General features: G+C 42.9%; 1 long non-coding RNA gene across 1 annotated transcript in view; it reads right to left on the bottom strand.

Annotated features, from left to right (window-relative positions):
* The window catches only part of LOC135966524 (uncharacterized), a 100,837-nt gene that overhangs the window by 3,676 nt on the left and 78,817 nt on the right, over window positions 1-18,344 (bottom strand). The window lies entirely within an intron of this gene.

Here is an 18,344-nt window from a genome sequence, read left to right as displayed (position 1 = left end):
ATTTCAGGGCTGCAATCTGGTGATTCAGTCAGGGAAATGTTTGAGAACAAAACACATTCCAAAGGTTAGTTGTCCATTCCATCCCCTTTCAGGAATAGCAGGCGTCTTAACTGCATATTTATCTGTCATAAAATACCCCTGATGCCTTCAATCGCTGGTAATTTGCAGCCAATTGAAGACAGCAGGCATATTTTTAGAAACTCTTGCGGTGACATACCACTGTTCATCTACGAGACTCCTTCTTATGATAATCTACTTCCTGTCAAACAGTGCAGCCACACACCAGGATGGCCCATTGGGGAAGGGTCTCATTAGCGCACAATAACCTTAATGGGCCAAACTTTAAACAGACTGCCCAGTATGGAAGCTGATTAATAGAACCAAGTCTGAGAGAGAAGTTTTTCTTTAACTCTCCACTTCCTTTTTTGGCTGAAGACAAATCTGTGATGTGATTTTTAACGTGGCTTTTTGCAGTTCCAAATTTCTCTAGCAGTTAAACCAGTTTCGTAGCAATATTTTTCCTCCTTCATCACCACTTCCAAAGCACTGAGGATCTAATTCATTCAAATCTATCTGCAGACCTATCTGATGAGCTTCCTGCATTATTTATCCTCGAGTAAATTAGGAAAACCATTACCAGCTTGCCTTGCGTTTCTTGGCAAGTCTAACCATTGAGCGCACGGATGTCGTGTTTAATCAGATAATTTACACAAAATTGGCATTTCTAATTCATACTTCACATTAAGAAAAGGAGGAAGAAAGAAACACTTCTTAAGTCTCTCGTTTTTAATTTGGAACCTGGTTTGCCACCATCAGCTCTCTTCACTTTGGGAGGGGGAAAGAAAAAAGGGAAGATGCTGGAACACACACAAACCCAGCTCTGCCTGGCATGCGGTGCCGTGTGTGCACATGTGTGGGAGAAGACTGAAGAATCTGTCTTGCACTGTACATCTTCCCTGCAGCATGCTGCTCCACCGAGCTCCCACAAAAGGCCCTAGGTTCCAGATGAAGAGCTCAGACAGCAGTGTAAGGTTGCCTGCCCGTCATCTAGATTTTGGAGTATGCTCTCTGGCTCCCAGGCTCTGTGTATTAACCAACAAATAATAAAGCTCATTATGTTTAAGGGACTGAACAAGGTTGTATTGGAGTTCTCCAGGGAAACAGAACCAATAGGATGCACTTATATATGTGTGTATTTATAAATATGATATACTTATAAATCTCATATATATATATATATAGAAAGAGAGAGAAAAAATTTACTATAAAGAATTGGCCCACATAATTATGAAGACTGACAAATGCCAAGATCTGCAGGGTGAGGCAGCAAGCCGGAGACACCAGAGAGTCAATGGTTTTATCCTAGCCCAAAGGCCAGTACTCCAGACCCAGGAAGAGATGTTTTGGTTTGAGTCTAAAGGCAGGAAAAAAGCCGACGTCCCAGTTTGAAGGCTGTCAAGCAGGAAGAATTCTTTGACGTGGGGCAGGGTCCATCTTTTTAGTCTATTCAGGCCTTCAACTGATGGAGGAGGCCACCACATTAGGAAGGGCAATCTGCTTTACTTGATCACACTGATTTAAATGTTAATCATCCAAACAGCCTCACAGGCACACAGAAAATAATATTTAACTAAATGTCTAGGAATCCCATAAACCAGCCAAATTGGCACATAAAATTAACCATCACAGAGGTGAATGTGGAGATTTAGAAGGCCACCAGGTGGGGAGAAAGGGGCCGACATGTGTCATACTCAGCACAAGGCACTGACATACATAATCTCCTTCAATTGTCCCAAGATACAAGAATTTTGCCCAGGCAGAAATTGAGGCTCAGAGGAGTCAAATAATTTGCCCAGAGTCACACAGCTCACTGTGGACTCAGGTCAATCTGAGCCTAAAGCCTATCTTCTCTCTGTTGTATCACAAATTTACCCCTGGTCCGCTGACAATTAACTACAGCTTTCTCCCCACATTTTCATTCTTTATGCTTCCTCCTCTACTCACAAATGCTCAAGGCTTTTCTGCCTCTTTTTTTAATACCACACAATTAGGGCTACTCCCTTCCCAGATAATTTCCAAAAGCTTTGATATTTTACATTACTGTTAAGTTCATCAATCAAGTTGGACAGATTTGCAAGGAAAGGGATGATTTATCACTAAAGCATTTAACATAATCCCCCCACTCAGTACAGCTTCAGTATCAAATGTAAGATATGAATCTTCACACCAGATGCTGAGAAACAAGTACAGTAAAGTTCTCACTGACCATCGTCTCTAGGTTCTTGGAAACTACGACTTTAAGCAAAACAGTGTTTAAAGAAACCAATTTTCCCGTAGGTGAATTAACATTACACAACAGTTAAGATCCTATGGCATATTTCTGGTCACAAAAATATTACCAAACTTCCAAAGACCAAAACACTTCTCATATTAAACACTGAAATAAATGAGAACTATATATACTTAAAGATAGATTAATAAAAACAGGTAAGATAATGATGGACCCACTTGCTCCAGTTCAGAGTTATGGGTGGTTGGAGCCTATCCCAGCAGCTCAGGATGTCAGGCAGAAACCAGCCCTGGGCAGGACCGTGTTCCATCCCAAGACGCACTCACACACACCCACACGCACTCACGCCGGTATCATGTAGCTTGGGGATGCACAGCTTTGTGATGTGAGAGGAAACTGGGGTCCCCAGAGAAAACCCATGCAGACATGGGGAAAGCATGCCAACTCCACACAGTGACTCCGCCTAGAATTGTTCTTTTTTCTCATCAATGTTATAACAAAATTACAATGAACCAAATGACATTATTTAAGTACCTACTGTATGTGGCCCCTAAGAACAGATTTTAGTGACACAAACTCTTAAGAACATAATCTTTATTTCTTCAATAGGGGTCATTCCTTGAAATCAGACAGATAAATAAATGAACAAACAAATTAATAAGTAAATAAATGAGGCTTCGTTGTAATTATGACCATACTGAAAGCCTGATGTGTTTTCTTTGTATTTCAGATCAAACTCTCCGGTGCTTTGAGGGGTCTTTTGCTCTCCTATGCATTAGCCCGTAAGTGCAATGACATTTGTTGATTACACCCATTTGGTTTTTAGAGGCCAAGGTGGATTGTATTCACCTTTCCTATTAGCCTAGCAATACCTCCCTGTATTTTTTGCAGTAGATTTTCTGAGCAGCAATAGGTTCTAATCAATCTTCCTGGCTTCATTTCTCAGAATCTCACAATCTCCTCAAGGAACATTTCAAACCTGATTTATCATCATTACCAGAACCTAAATATTCACCAGATTCTATATTATTTATTACACCTAGTTAATTTCCCTGTTCTGGCCTTATGGGTCGAATCACAAAGCATCTGAAAGATTATCCCCGTAATATGTCATGAAGACTCCACTATAATGCAGAGTCACATTTAGAAAGAAGTATTTCACCCCCCACAGAACAGCTCTGAACAGAAGCTGAGCCCCTCCACTTCTCTGAAAGAGTCTGCTTCCACTGTCTGGACACTGGCTCCCGTGCAGTCCCTGAACTACACGTGTGCAGTCACAGGTGGCAGAAACTTCACCCACCTCCCTCCAGCTGGAAAAACCCTCATCTCTGCTATTGTATGCAAGAGCATAGGAAGACACTGAGTACGAGAAAGTGATTCCAGGCTCTGTCCTGTGCGAGGCAGAAATGTTCTAAGGTTACACTTGAGGTGAGAGGTGGACACAGTCCCAGTGCTACCCTTCTGAGACAAAAAGACTCCCCCATTTTGACTTGTCCTAGAGAACAAAGATCCACCAGTGGTGACCCTCAGAAGGGGGCATGTCCAGCCCAGCTTCCCTCATGCCTCCCAAGAGGCTAGCTGTGGATCTGCCATCCATACTGCCCAGCTTCCTCCCCTTTCCCCCAAGGGAGGGAAATTTGACTCCATCAGAAATAACCCAAAGTTGTATTCCCCCATGGCATGAAGTAACAGTAGAAGGGGTTTTGTTTGAATTCTCATTTAGGAAACTTTCTGTAGCTCATCCAAGGTTCTGGGTTCTAAGACCTTTCTGAGTCCTGACTATCCCCAGAGAAGTGCCCTTGGGCTTGTGTGGGGGAACAGGAGCAGGCTTGTCCACATCTAAAGCCCCAAGAGACCAAAGATGTATTCTGTATTACTCCAGACAACAGAATTATGATCAATAAGAGAAGACATTGGCCAAAGGGTTTCTTCTCAATACAAGAAAGAGCTTCCTGCAGCAGAGTCCATTCCTCCAGCAGAAAAGTCCATCCTGTGGAACAGCTACCAGATGTTAAATAACAAATGTCAGGGATAGTGTGAGAGGTGTCTGAGAGACAAATCAGACACCTGCTAAGACCTCTTCCAACTCTGAGATGGCGTGACTTCAAGGAGACATTCGCCTTAAACTCACAGAGCCACAGCATTCCATACCTAAAACGTATTTCTCAGTTCGTCTTGTCTAGAGGTTGCAAATTAGCAACCCCAAGCTGAATTCAGCCCAGGAAAAACATGTCATTTTGTTCACAGAGTTTATAGGGTTTATTGTTTCACCCAATATTTAACAAATAATACATTTCACATAAAATCTGGATTTTTTGGCTTCTCTTTAAAAGAAAAATCAGATCTGGCCACATAGAGGTTGTGTTCAGCTTCAGTGGAATACCCCCTGTGAATGAGCTGTGCTCTGCCACAGACCCCACCATTCCCTATAGCCCCTTAGCCTCATATTAAAGCTGGGGTTTTGTTGGCTGTTTCATTGTTGTGTTTCCTTCCCAGGCCTCTTTATTCACATGTATTTTCTGTATTGTTCCTGTGGGCATGTATGTTTGCCACTGCTGGTCTAGTGAGAACACTGAGACTGGGCTAAAGCCCAGAAAAGCTATGTGACTTGTTCAAGGTCACATGGCTAACGAGTGCGAAACAAGGAACAGAACTCAGGTTTCCATGTATTTCAGCACTCCTCCCACTTGGCCACACTGCCAGTCCTGAGGATACTTTTCTCCTGACTGATTTCACTGTTTACATTCAGATTGTGCAAACTGCTCCTCTGTGTGTTCATTTAATGTATCTCAGAGACAAGGGTATAAAGCTCCACGACACAGCTGGGCAAAGATTTTTTTGGATATGACCACAAAAGCACAGGCAACAAAAGCAAAAATAGACAAATGGAATGACATCAAACTAAAAACCTTCCACACAGCAAAGGAAATAATAAACAGAGGGAAGAGACAACCTACAGAATGGGAGAGAATATTTGCAAACCACACAGCTGATAAGGGAGTAAAAATAAAAATATCTAAGGCATTCAAACAACTCAACAGTAAGAAAACAAATAACCTGATTTTAAAATGGGCAAAGGACCTGAGTAGACATTTCTGAAAAGAGGATATACAAGTGGTCAATAAGTATATGAAAAAATGTTTACTATCACTAATCACCAGGAAAATGCAAAATAAAACCAAAATGAACTATTACCTCACACCTGTTAGAATGGCTATTGTTAAAAAGACAAAAGATAAGTGTTGGGAAGTCTGTAGGGAAGAGGAAACCTTTGTATGCTGATGCCATTAGTGGGAATATAAATTAATACAGCCATTATGGAAAATGGTATGAAGGTTTCTCAAAATAATTAAAAATAGAACTAACATATGATCCAGCAAGCCCACTACTGGGTATACATCCAAAGGATATGAAATCAGTATGTTGGTGTTGAGTGGGTCAGGTGAAATGTTAAAGAGATATCTGTACTCCCATGTTTATTATAGCACTATTCATGTTAGCCAAGGTACGGAACCAACCAGTGTCCATCAGTGGACAAATGGACAAAGATGATGTGGTATATACACACAATAAGATACCATTCAGCCTTTAAAAACAAAGGAAATCCTGTCATTTGGAATAGCATAAATAAACACGAAGAACATTAGGTTAAGTGAAATAAGCCAGACACAGAAAGGCGAGTACTGCATGATATCACTCACATGGCATGTGAAAGAGTTAAACTCAAGGAAACAGTAAAATGGAGGTTACCAGAGGCTGGGGGTTGGGAGGATTGGAGAGATATTGGTCAAAGACCCAAAATTTTAGTTATACAAGACAAATAAATTCAAGAGATCTATCATACATCATGACTACGGTTAATAACAATATGTTGTGCATGTACTTAAAAATTGCTGAGAGTTGGCCGGGCGCGGTGGCTCAAGCCTGTAATCCCAGCACTTTGGGAGGCTGAGATGGGCGGATCACGAGGTCAGGAGATCGAGACCATCCTGGCTAACCCGGTGAAACCCCATCTCTACTAAAAAATACAAAAAACCAGCCGGGCGAGGTGGTGGGCACCTGTAGTCCCAGCCACTCGGGAGGCTGAGGCAGGAGAATGGCATAAACCCGGGAGGCAGAGCTTGCAGTGAGCTGAGATCCGGCCACTGCACTCCAGCCTGGGCGACAGAGCGAGACTCCGTCTCAAAAAAAAAAAAATTGCTGAGAGTACATAAGCGTTCTCAACACACAAAATAAACACGTGAAGTAATGCATATATTAAGTAGCTTAATTTAGCCTTTCCAAGATGTATATATATATATATCAAAACATCATACTGTACATCATAAATGTATAAATTATACTTCTTAATTGAAAAATAAAAATATATATCTTAAAGATCAAATTTTGACTTTTCCCCTTCAAAACTAATTATATCAAAAAAAAAAAAAAAAAGCCTCACCTTTCCAGGTGACTTCCCAAACAATAGCACTCAAAGACCAGTCTTTTGTGTGTCCAATGAAAGATTGACTTGATGAACACATAAGATTTCAGTCTTCCTTGCAAAATCAGGAATAGGCCAAAACCCTATTATTTCAGACTTGGCATTGATAGTCCGAATCATTAATGCAAACAAGATTTCTGGGGAAAGGTTAAAGTAGTTGGCAGAACACACTAGTATTAAGCCACCATAAACACTTTCAAAGCAAAGAACTAAGCGCAAATAATTGATAAGCCCATAATTAATCATGCCTATCTACAAATATTAGGGGCTTTACAAGATATCCCTCTATAATCTAATTTGGGTTATTGCCTGCATTTGAAAGTGATGCTGCACATCTCTCAAAAGCCTCTGTAATCAGACCTTCCACCGGCTTAAGCTGCCTATGCTCCCAATTAGAATTTGTAAGGACTGAGTAAACCAAAGAAAAGACAGGTTAGGGACTTCTTAAAACTTTTACTTGGCGTGGGAGATCACTCTAGGCAAAGCCTAGGTTTACTTGCTTGGCCTATGTGTTTTGCCCTGGCCGTCAACGGAGATGTAACTTGAATTAACTTGCTATGACATCCCTATACATAGGAGGGAGTTGGTGTTGAGTGGGTCAGGTGAAATGTAGGCTCACCTTTCAGATGAGACCAACTTAAAGGGCAAGTTACAAATAAAGATTGCCTAATCACTGTGGCCAAAGACACTGAGCTGTCAGACTAGAAAACTGACATTGGGGATTATCTTAGCTTTCCATTAAGCCTAACACTCAGGTAGACACGTAGAAGACTTAGCAGGCACTGTTGGATGCCTATCCAGGATTCATTCTTCCTTCTTCCTCCTTATGAAAACTCACACTGTGATTAAATATTCAGGATTGATAATCAGCTAATTCACAACAGACTTACACTGGTTGTTAAAGGCGAGTACTCATTCTGATTGGTCATGTCCATACTGTACTAGATGTGACGTATTTAGAATTTTGCTTCTCTTCACACTAGTCTATGTACCAGTCCTGACTACAGATACGAGTCCTGACTAGCATCCGCCTATCACAATAATCCTATCCTTTTTTCCCCTGATTGGTTTAGGTACTCTGGCTTGAGCCAATTAGTACAGAGCACTACCCTTGTTGATTGCTATTGGTCCAGGATTGGACTTACAAACAAACTGGCCCAATCAGACTGAAGAAAAGGAATATTTGGTCCATGAGTGAGGGAGAGATCTTTCTTTCACTCACATAGACTGAAGCAGCCACTTGTCCCAGCTGTTTGTTAATAGAAGTCCTCTTGAAATCCTGAGGGCAGCCCCCTTTAGGACAAAGCCCATATTTGCATAAAGCCTATGGGGGAATTCAAAGACTGGCAGAGAAACAAAGCCATAGTCGAGGGGATTAAGGTACTGTGTCTGGAAGCTTCCCTAACTCCTTTCTTCCATTACAAGGAAAAGTAAATTTCCTCATTGTTTAAATGACTTTAAGTGGGATTTCTGTTCCTTACAGTCAAACATATCTTTTATTTGTACAAGCCAATATATTCAAAGCAGGTTAGAGGGGCTTCCAGGGAGAAGCCAGTGTCTTAACCCAGCCCCATTCAGATTTTTTAATCAGAGAAGATAGAGCAATTGTTTTGGAGCTGAAAAGAAAGCTCAAAGTTTTTAATGTACCGGCACACTCCTAATTGGGTGAAGGAGGGAAGTTAGCCAAATGAGGAAAACAGGCCTCTGGAATGAGAGAGGCTTGGGTCCTTCTCAGCTCTGCCTCTTATTAACTCTGTGACCACACAAAAGTGTCAACATCTGTAAGTTACGGGATGAATACCATATCTTACAGCATTGTTCTGAGAATTCAATGAAGCGCAATATGCAAAAGAAGCGCAGTATGCAAAATACCTAGTGCACAAAATAGAAGCCCAATAAATTAAAGACAATTTTCCTTTTCCTTTTCTAACCTAATCTTCCAAGTCTTTCCAGATCCCCTGACCTAAGTTCTAGAGACTTTAATTGCTCCAGCTTCTGTTTCACCCCTTTCCCTTCCCTTTCCTTTCCTTTTCTTCCTTCAAATCTCACATGTTTGTAACTATCTATCCCAGTTATGTTTTGTGTGGTTAGGTGAATGTTTTACACTGATTCCATTTACTGGCATTTCCCATGTGGCATGTACTATCGTGACATTTAATCCTCACAACTACCATCACTCACTGAAGAATGTGATATACTCATTTTACAGCTGGTGAAATGAGGCTCAGAGAAGGGAAGTAAACTCATCTATGATTTTTTTAAAAAGATGAAATTCCAGGCCAATGTAACTCCAAAGACTGTGCTCTTAGCTACTTCATTATGCTAACCACCCACTAAAATCTGTCCACTATCACCTGTGTCCAGCTTTATATACTGCATGTGTTGCCTCCAATGCCTGCCTCCATCACCCCCATGCCTCAACATGCATATAGGATCACCCTTCTAAAGTCCCATTATATATATATGTGTGTGTGTGTATATATATACACACACACACACGTATATATACATATATATGTATACACACTTATACATACACATAACATACACATATAAGATATATATATATAATATATATATATATAATATCTCTCCTGTGATTTTGTGTGTGTGTGTGTGTATCTGTATGTCTCTTCCTGTGGGCTGACAGTTCTTAAAAAACAGAGTCCTTGTTTTCTAAAGGAAGGTAGGTAACGCAAGAACTGGATAGTCACCTGCTATAAGTCATCACTGACAACACACAGTTTGGTTGCTGTTGTTCAAGCCTTCTTGAGGCCTTGGATATACAAAGAGCCACAAGACATTGTTCTTGCCCTCAAGAGACCAAAACTAGGTGCAGAAATAGAATGTCTGCAGAGAAAGCAATATGACATGGCGTATCTTTTTTTCCCAGAGAGACATGCCAAACACAAATGCCACAGGAAGTCAAAGAAAGGCCATCAAGAGCTGGAACTGGTTGAACAGAGGTGGAGCACGCACTGCAGACCCATGGGGATGAAGCAGGACCTTACAAGCCGGATCCTATGTGCATGTTGTGGGGACAATGGAGGCAGGCACTGGGGGCAACACTGGAAGAATGTAAAGCTGGACACTGGTGGGAGTAGTAAGGACAGATTTTAATCAGTAATATATTATTCCAATAGGAAAAAGTACAGCATGAATGGAACGCAACTTAATTTATACAGAGGTGACTGGGAGTTATGAAGGGAGCAGGAAGGAATAGGGAGGGGTTTGAGCAGGGACTCAGCAGAGTCAGGGAAGTTAAAAATTACAAAAAGGGGGAACAGGAGCTAAGCCCATGTGAAACCCATCTGGGTGTGCTAACTGGCACTATCAGAATTAGTCTCCTAGCCTCCCACAGAGGCTGGGAGACAGGGGCCATATCTTTGGGTGTTGGCTAGAACAAACATAAATTCTTTTGGCAGCCTTGAGTTTTCTCAGGCAGGATGTTTAAGGGGGAATGGGGTCACCCTAGGGATGCAGCCTTGACCTGTCAGAAACTCTGTTAGTGTCTATCAAGTCTTTATAGACCAAGGTTGAGACCTGGTTGAGAAGGGGGCTCAGAGGAGCCTGGCTAGAGTTTGATCAAAGTGGGAGTCTTCTCAGTGAGCAGCTCTAGCCAGCTGGTCAGTATTGACACAGTGTGCAACAAGGAAAAGCAGGAGGTTGGATTGATAACAAGAGGTAGACCCCCAGACTAGTGATTTTGAACTCTCTCTTAAAGGAAAAGTAAGAAATATTCCCAGTTTGCAGAGAACTGAGGAGTTTCCTAGGGAGTGAGACATGCGGCACTAAAACAGGGAAAGCCCAGACAAAGAGGGACCAGGTGACCACCACTCCACTGGAGTCAACTCACACCTGGGAAAGGTAGCCGAGCGGGAAGGCAGTGTGCGTAAGAACTGATGGTTTCAGGTGATTCCTCCAGCTGTGATGTACTAAAAGCTCCCAGCTTCGTTTGCTGGCCATTTGGCCAGTCAGGTCATGTGATACACCACTGTGCCTTGGTGCTGGTTCTGGGCATTGTGGTGGATGTTCCAAAGCCTCTGAGCTGAGATGGGCCCACCTCCTTTGCTTTGGAACCCCAAACATACAACATTGTGTTACATGAATTGTTCCAGAAGGTAAGCCCCACTTGCTGCTAGAGCTGCATTTACAGATTTAGGAATTTGATTCCTAAGGCAGAAGGATGGGGTTGGAATTTCATTTCAACAAGCCACTGGCCCTGTGACTCTATGCCCGGTACCTAACTTCCTTAAACCACAGTCTCCTCATCTGCTGAATAGAGATTAACACACCATCTAGCTCACAGGGTTACTGGAAGAATTAAGTGAGATTATACGTGAGAACTCCTTAATAGGGTCCCTGGAATATGTTAAACATTCAGTAACTGCTTAATTTTAGGGGTGGCCAGGCATGGTGGCTCACGCCTGTAATCCCAGCACTTTGGGAGGCCGAGGCAGGTGGATCGCCTGAGGTCAGGAGTTCAAGACCAGCCTGGCCAACATGGTGAAACCCCATCTCTACTAAAAATACAAAAATTAGCCAAGCATGGTGGCAGGTGCCTATAATTCCAGCTAGTTGGGAGGCTGAGGCAGGAGAATCCTTTGAACCCCAGAGGTGGAGGTTGCAGTGAGCCGAAATCATGCCACTGCACTCCAGTCCGGGCAACAGGAACAAAACTCCGTCTCAAAAAATAATAATGATAATAATTGTACGGGTAGTTTTTATTGTTAGGCATGGAAAAGAAGCATCGTGTTTAAAGGTCAATATCCTGAAACATTACCTCTGGGTTAGATTTTCTGGTGAAATAAACAAACGTAAAGAATCTGTCCCACAAATAAAAGTTGACCTTGGGTCCCTTAGACTTATGTAATGGCTGCTTAGAGACTTCTGGAAAAACAAAGTAGATGAATGAAAAGTGCTTGTATTGCCCCTGGGTGCCATCCATCAGTGAGAGAAGCCTAACCCCAGATTTTATTTTCTATGTTAAGAGAAGGCCAAAAGAAGGGGAAGCAAAACCAATTAATGAAAATGTAACTGACTTCAGAAATTCATGAGCATGGAGCATCATTCTTTCAATCTTCAAGGAAAGCCTCATCTGCATCAAGTGTGGTTAATATCACCAAGCCAAAACACTGACTTATTTATGTTAAAAATGTGCTCTTCTTTTAAAGCCTCAGGAACAAAGTCTAATCAAATCACTGCATAAAATACTGACACTGGATTATTGCTGCGGCAGTGAGCACAATCCCAGTAGCAACACAGTGAGACCTGCTGAGGACCCCTCGGTCTAAAGGGGGTTTCAAAAGGGGGCAATGTGAGCATCTGGTTCAGGACTCTTTAAAATGCAGGAGCATGTCCAGACCCACAGTCCAGCCATTAGTGTCTGGCCAACAGGTGCCTGCCCACAACCTGGGGCACTCAGCTGCCACCTAACCCACCCCCTCCTCCTAAATCCCAGCTTTGCCACTCAGAACGTTGAATGACATGCCTGACCTCTCTGAAGTCTGTTTTCTGAGTTGTAAAATGGGGAAGACATGTTTTCTGAGTTGTAAAATGGGGAAGACAATATTGGCCATTATCCAATCAAAGATTGTTTGAAGATTAAGAGAAAATGCATGCACAGTCCTTAGTTCGGTGCCTGGCACACAGTGAACACCCAATAGCTTTTTCTCTCTGTTCTATGAGTCCCCATGACTCTTCCAGACCGCCACTTCATGCTCTTTCCTAGAACATTATGGTCTCGGTTTAGCAATTTTGTCTCCCTCCATCAGTATACGTCTTTTCAACCTAACAACAGGGTAAATTATTTAAAGCCAGAGATTGTTATTTAATAAACACTTAGCATGTTTGTGCCAATCGTGGCTGTAAATCTTTACAAACATTAACTTGTTAAATCCTCATAACAACCCTATGAGGTTGTTACTATTAGGATTTCTGTTTTACAGATGAGGCAACTGAGACACAGATAAATGTAGCAACTTGCCAAGGTGGAAGCTTATCAGTTTCCATGTTGAGATTTGAACTTACAAAGGCTGACTCCAAGACCATGCTCTTAACCATCAGACACTCTGTGTTTTAGATTTGTGTGCCCTGCAACGCCCACCACATGGATGGCCCTCAACAAAGACTCTTCAACAGACAAATGACCTAGTCACAAGTTATCACTATAAGGAAACTGAAACACAGTGAGGTCACATAGCATCTCCAAGGTTAGAAAGACAATTGGGGAGCAGACTGTAGCCTAAAGTGTCATATCTCTAGTGGCTTGCACTTTCTTTCCTGCCATCCTGATGGTATTCTGAAGGAAGAGTCACCCACTGGTAGAAGGAGAGAACATGAACCTCTGTCTATGATCCTATACCTGGACCAGGCGAAGGCCACACTTCTCTTACCCCATGACCTCAGTCACCATGTCCCAAATGGGGTCTTTACACTTTGGGTCAACAATGACTCCTCATTGCTTTTATTTATTTTCAGAAATACGTAGGGTTGGGCATGTACAGGACAGCCAGCTGATCCTGAGTGCACAGATATCTGGCAGCCCAGGCTAGCAAGACAGAAGGTCAGTGCAGATGCCCTGTGGGCTACTGCTTGGGTCAGGCCATAACTGAATTCTAGTAAGTACCCCAAGCAGATGAGATTTTCCAAGCCACATCTTGCTTCTGAAGTGCTGCAACATATTTGGAAAACTAGATGCTCTAAACTCAGTAGAATAAATCCCTGATTTTTCACCCTTTGCATTCTATTGATGTCTTACCATGTGCTGCTAGGAAAGCTCACTGTTCTGTGAACCTTGTCATAATCTTAGGAGCCAGTTTCCAGGGTTCAGATCTTAGCTCCAGAACTTTGTAGCTGTGAGGCACTGCCCAAGTTCTTTAACCTTTTTGTGCCTCATTTTTCTCGTATTTGAAAGGCAAATAATTACGGTACCTACCTCAAATGCTTGTTTTGAGGATTGAGTTTGTGTGTGTATACATGCCTATGACATGTATATGTATATGTATATATACTAAACACATGTATACACACAAATACACACATATACACACACATATATAACCATATATGTACTTACGGGTTAAATTATGTTCTCCCAAAATTCATATATTAACATTCTAAATCCCAGTACCTCAGAAGGTGACCTTATTTGGAGATAAGGTCTTCGCAGAGGTCATCAAGTTAAAATGAAGTGATTAGCATGGGCCCTAATTCAATACAATTGGTGTCCTTATAAGAAGAGAAAATCCGGACACAGATACGTACAGAGGGAAGACAACGTGAAGACTCAGGGAGAAGATAGCCATCCACAAACCAAGGAGAGAAGACTAGAACAGATCCTTTCTCCACGGCCCTCACAAGAAACCAAGCCTGCTGACACCCTGATCTCAGACTTCCAGCCTCCAGGACTGTGAGAAAGTAAGTTTCTGTTGTTACACGCACCGGGTGTGTGGTATTCTGGTGCACATTAAGCAGCCCTAGCAAATGAATATACATTAAGTCCTCTCTTAAGGTCATCTGTAGGTTTTGGCAACTGCAACTTTACCAATTTTACCGCAAGCTAATTGATGTAAACAAGAGTTTAGTTCCTATGGCATATTTCCAGGAACGAAAACCTCACCAAACTTCCGAATGAAGACCAAAACACTTCTAATATTAAACATTGAAATAAATGGGAGCTGTATATACACTTAAGAAAGATTGGTAAAAATAAGTAAGATAATTGTTTACCCTTTTATTCCAGCTCAGGGCCAAGGATGGCTGGAGCCTATCACAGCAGCTCAGGGTGCCAGGTGGGAAGCAGCCCTAGACAGGACACGGTTCCATCACAGGGTGCACTCTCACACACCCACATTCACTCACGCTGGTGAGAGGTGACAACGTGCTAGCAGCCCTCACTCAGTGCCTCCTCGCCCTCGGCGTCCACTCTGGCGGCACTTGAGGATCCCTTCAGCCCGCCACAGCACCATGGGAGCCCCTCTCTGGCTGGCTGAGGCCGGAGCTGCCTCCCTCTGCTTGCGTGGAGGCACTCGTGGGCCAGTGCGAGTTCCCGCTAGTGCGGGCTCATGGGCCCCGCACACAGAGCCGCCCGGTGCACCAGGCCCAGGGCAGTGAGGGGCTTAGCACCCAGGCCAGCAGCTGTGGAGGTTGCCCGGGGTCCCCCAGCAGTGCTGGCCCACCAGTGCTGCACTCAAATTCTTGCCGGGTCTTAGCTGCCTCCCTGCGGGGCAGGGCTTGGGACCTGCACCCCGCCATGTCTGAGCTCCCCTCTGCGGGGGGCTCCAGAGGCCAGAGCCTCCCACGAGCTCCGCTCCCTGCTCCGTGGCCCTGGTCCCATTGACCAAAGGGCTGAGGAGTGCCGGTGCACAGCTGGGGACTGGCTGGCTGCTCCGCTACAGCCCGTCCGCGGGATCCACTGGGTGAAGCTGGCTGGGCTCCTGAGTCTGGTGGGGACTTGAAGAACTTTTATATCTAGCGGGAGGATTGTATGTGTACCAATCAGCACTCTGTATCTAGCTAATCTGGTGGGGACTTGGAGAACTTTTATGTCTAGCTAGGGGATCCTAAATACATCAGTCAGCACTCTGTGTCTAGCTCAGGGTTTGTAAATACACCAATCAGTACTCTGTGTCTGGCTCAAGGTTTGTAAATACACCAATCGGTACTCTGTATCTAGCTAACTCCCTGTCTAGCTAACCTAGTGGAGACTTGGAGAACTTTTCTGTCTGGCACTCTGTGTCTAGCTCAAGAATTGTAAATGCACCAATCAGCACTCTGTCAAAACGGACCAATCAGCTCTCTGTAAAATGGACCAATCAGCAGGATGTGGGTGGGGTCAGATAAGGGAATAAAAGCAGGCTGCCCCAGCAAACCTGCCGGGTCACCTTCCACGCTGTGGAAGCTTTGTTGTTTTGCTCTTTGCAATAAATCTTGCTGCTGCTCACTCTTTAGGTCCGTGCTGCCTTTATGAGCTGTAACACTCACCGGGCAGGTCTGCAGCTTCACTCCTGAAGCCAACGAGACCACGAACCCACCGGGAAGAATGAACAACTCCATATACGCTGCCTTTAAAAGCTGTACCACTCACCATGAAGGTCTGCAGCTTTACTCCTGACAGCGAGACCATGAACCCACCAGAAGGAATAAGCTCCAGACACATCTGAACATCTGAAGGAACAAACTCTGGACACACCATCTTTGAGAACTATAACACTCACTGTGAGGGTCCACAGCTTCATTCTTGAAGTCAGTGAGACCAACAACCCACCAATTCTGGACACACTGGGACCATGCAGACACACCAGTTCACCCCATGTGCACAGCTCAGGGATATGAGAAGTAATTGGAGTCCCCAGAGAAAACCCACACAGACATGGGGAGAATGTGCTGACTCCACACAGACAGTGGCCCAGCAGGAATTGATTCTTTTTTCTCATCGACGTTATGATGAAACAACATTGAGCAAAATAACATTTGAGGTCCTACTGTTACATAGAGTTTGTCCCCAACTTACAATGATTTGACTTAAGATTTTTCAAGTTTACAAGGAGGATGTGACCGATCATAAGTTGAGGAGCATCTGGACATGAATGGTTCAACTTAACAATTTTTAAAGCTATTGGTTTTATCAAGGCATTAAATGCATTTTGACTTGTGATATTTTTGACTTATGATGGGTTTATCAGGACATGACCCCACTGTGGAATAAAGAGCATCTATATTTGTGTGTGTGTGTAGGTGTATGTGTAGGTGTGTGGATGTGTGTGTGTGAGAGTGAGTGAGAGAAGGTGTCCACCACTCAAGAAAGTGTCCAGCACATGTAAGGAATAGTAGTAAACTGTTAGCTAGTAATAATAGCAACTATGTCACTAACCAGAAAGTATTGTTTTACATTGCACTTTTTGAAAAATTCCAACCCTGTGGACAGAAAACCACATCAGAGGAATGATATGACCGCTGCAGTCCACATGTCTATCACTCAAGCGCCACGCCAGCCGGGCTCATCTCTTCAAATCTAGATCCAACTGAGAGAGCTGCATGATGACAAGTGACAACGTAGAGTTTCTCTACAGCTTGTTTTAAGTCCTCAGTGCTTTTTTATGACACTTATAAGTAAACATGAGCCCATATCATCACTTCTTTAACCTTGAAACAAACATTCCCTACTGTTCCTCTTTTCATCTTCCAAATGAGTTTAATGGAAACATATTCTGCTATATCAAGGCAAGCCACACATAAAAAGTTACATTTCATAGCTACTTGTCTGTGAGACTTCTGTATCATGCAATCAAGTCACAAGGCAGAAGGCTGATGTAAGATTGCAACTGCCCTCCATAACCCCAGATTCCATATTTCTGTATTCACCAAAAGTCTCATTTTCCCTCATTGGCTGTTTACAATAAGTAAATTATCAACTTGAACTCTTGATACTACAGAGGTTGATACTAGGACAGAATCCTGATTCTTATCTGTGTAGTGAATTAAGGTTATGTTTGAAAAAGAAGGGGATTGTGATGGTTAATTTTATGTGTTAACTTGACTGGACCACAGGGTGCTCCTATATTTGGTTAAACATGATTCTAGGTGTGTCTGTGAGGGTGTTTTTTATGAGCTTATCATTTGATTGGTAGACTGAGTAAAGCAGATTGCCCTCCCAGCTGGGCACGCCTCATCCAATCTGTTGAAGGCCTGAATAGAATGAAAAGACTGAGTAAGAAAGAATCTGCTCTCTCTGCCTCACTGTCTTTGAGCTGGGACATCAGAAGGCAGAAGCCTTCAGACTGAGATTCAGACTAAAACATACACCTTCAGCTCTCCTCCTTCTCAGTCTGTGAATTTGGACTGGAACCACACCATCAGTTCTCCTGGGTCTCCAGCTTGCTGCTGCAGGTCTTGGAATTTCTCAGACTCCATAATCACATGAGCCAATTTCTTATAATCAATCTAATTTTATATCTAAATGTAAATATCTATTTAAAGATAGAGAGACCAAAAGAGATTATAAGGAATGATGTGTCCTTACATTTGTGCGTGTGTGTGTGTGTGTGTGTACACCAATAGGATTAGATAGATTAGACAGAGAGATTAAATAGATTTGATAGATATAGACAGATTAGATTAGATAGATTCATAGGTTAGATTAGATAGATTTGGTAGATAGACAGATTAGATAGGTAGGTAGATAGATAGATAGATTGATTGATTGATTGATTGATTGATTCTGTTTCTCTTGAGAACCCTGATTAATGTAAATTCTGTTCTGCTACTTTGGGAAGAAATTGCCTTTTGAATTTCATTCAAATAAATTTTGTCTCACCTAATCACTGTTCCTATGCTCCTTCCCTTCTGATAAATGAAAATGCCTCCCTCTCATTTGGCAGCTGGGAAGCTCAGACGAAATGTTCTGCTCCCCAACCACAACAGCATCGCCCCTTACAGCTGGCCTCCTTGCTTTCTCTTCATTCTCGGACTACATGATAGGTTATGAACCTGGTTTACTAATCTCATGTACATACCAAATTCCCTTTGGGAAAGTGAGAGCGTAGTCAAATAATTTTGGTGAACCTCTAG

This window comes from Macaca fascicularis, chromosome 12, assembly GCF_037993035.2.
Source record: "Macaca fascicularis isolate 582-1 chromosome 12, T2T-MFA8v1.1".
In the NCBI taxonomy this organism is placed as follows: Eukaryota; Metazoa; Chordata; class Mammalia; order Primates; family Cercopithecidae; genus Macaca; species Macaca fascicularis.
The sequence above is the reverse complement of the archived record's forward strand: the minus strand, read 5'-3'. Positions and strand labels throughout refer to the sequence as shown.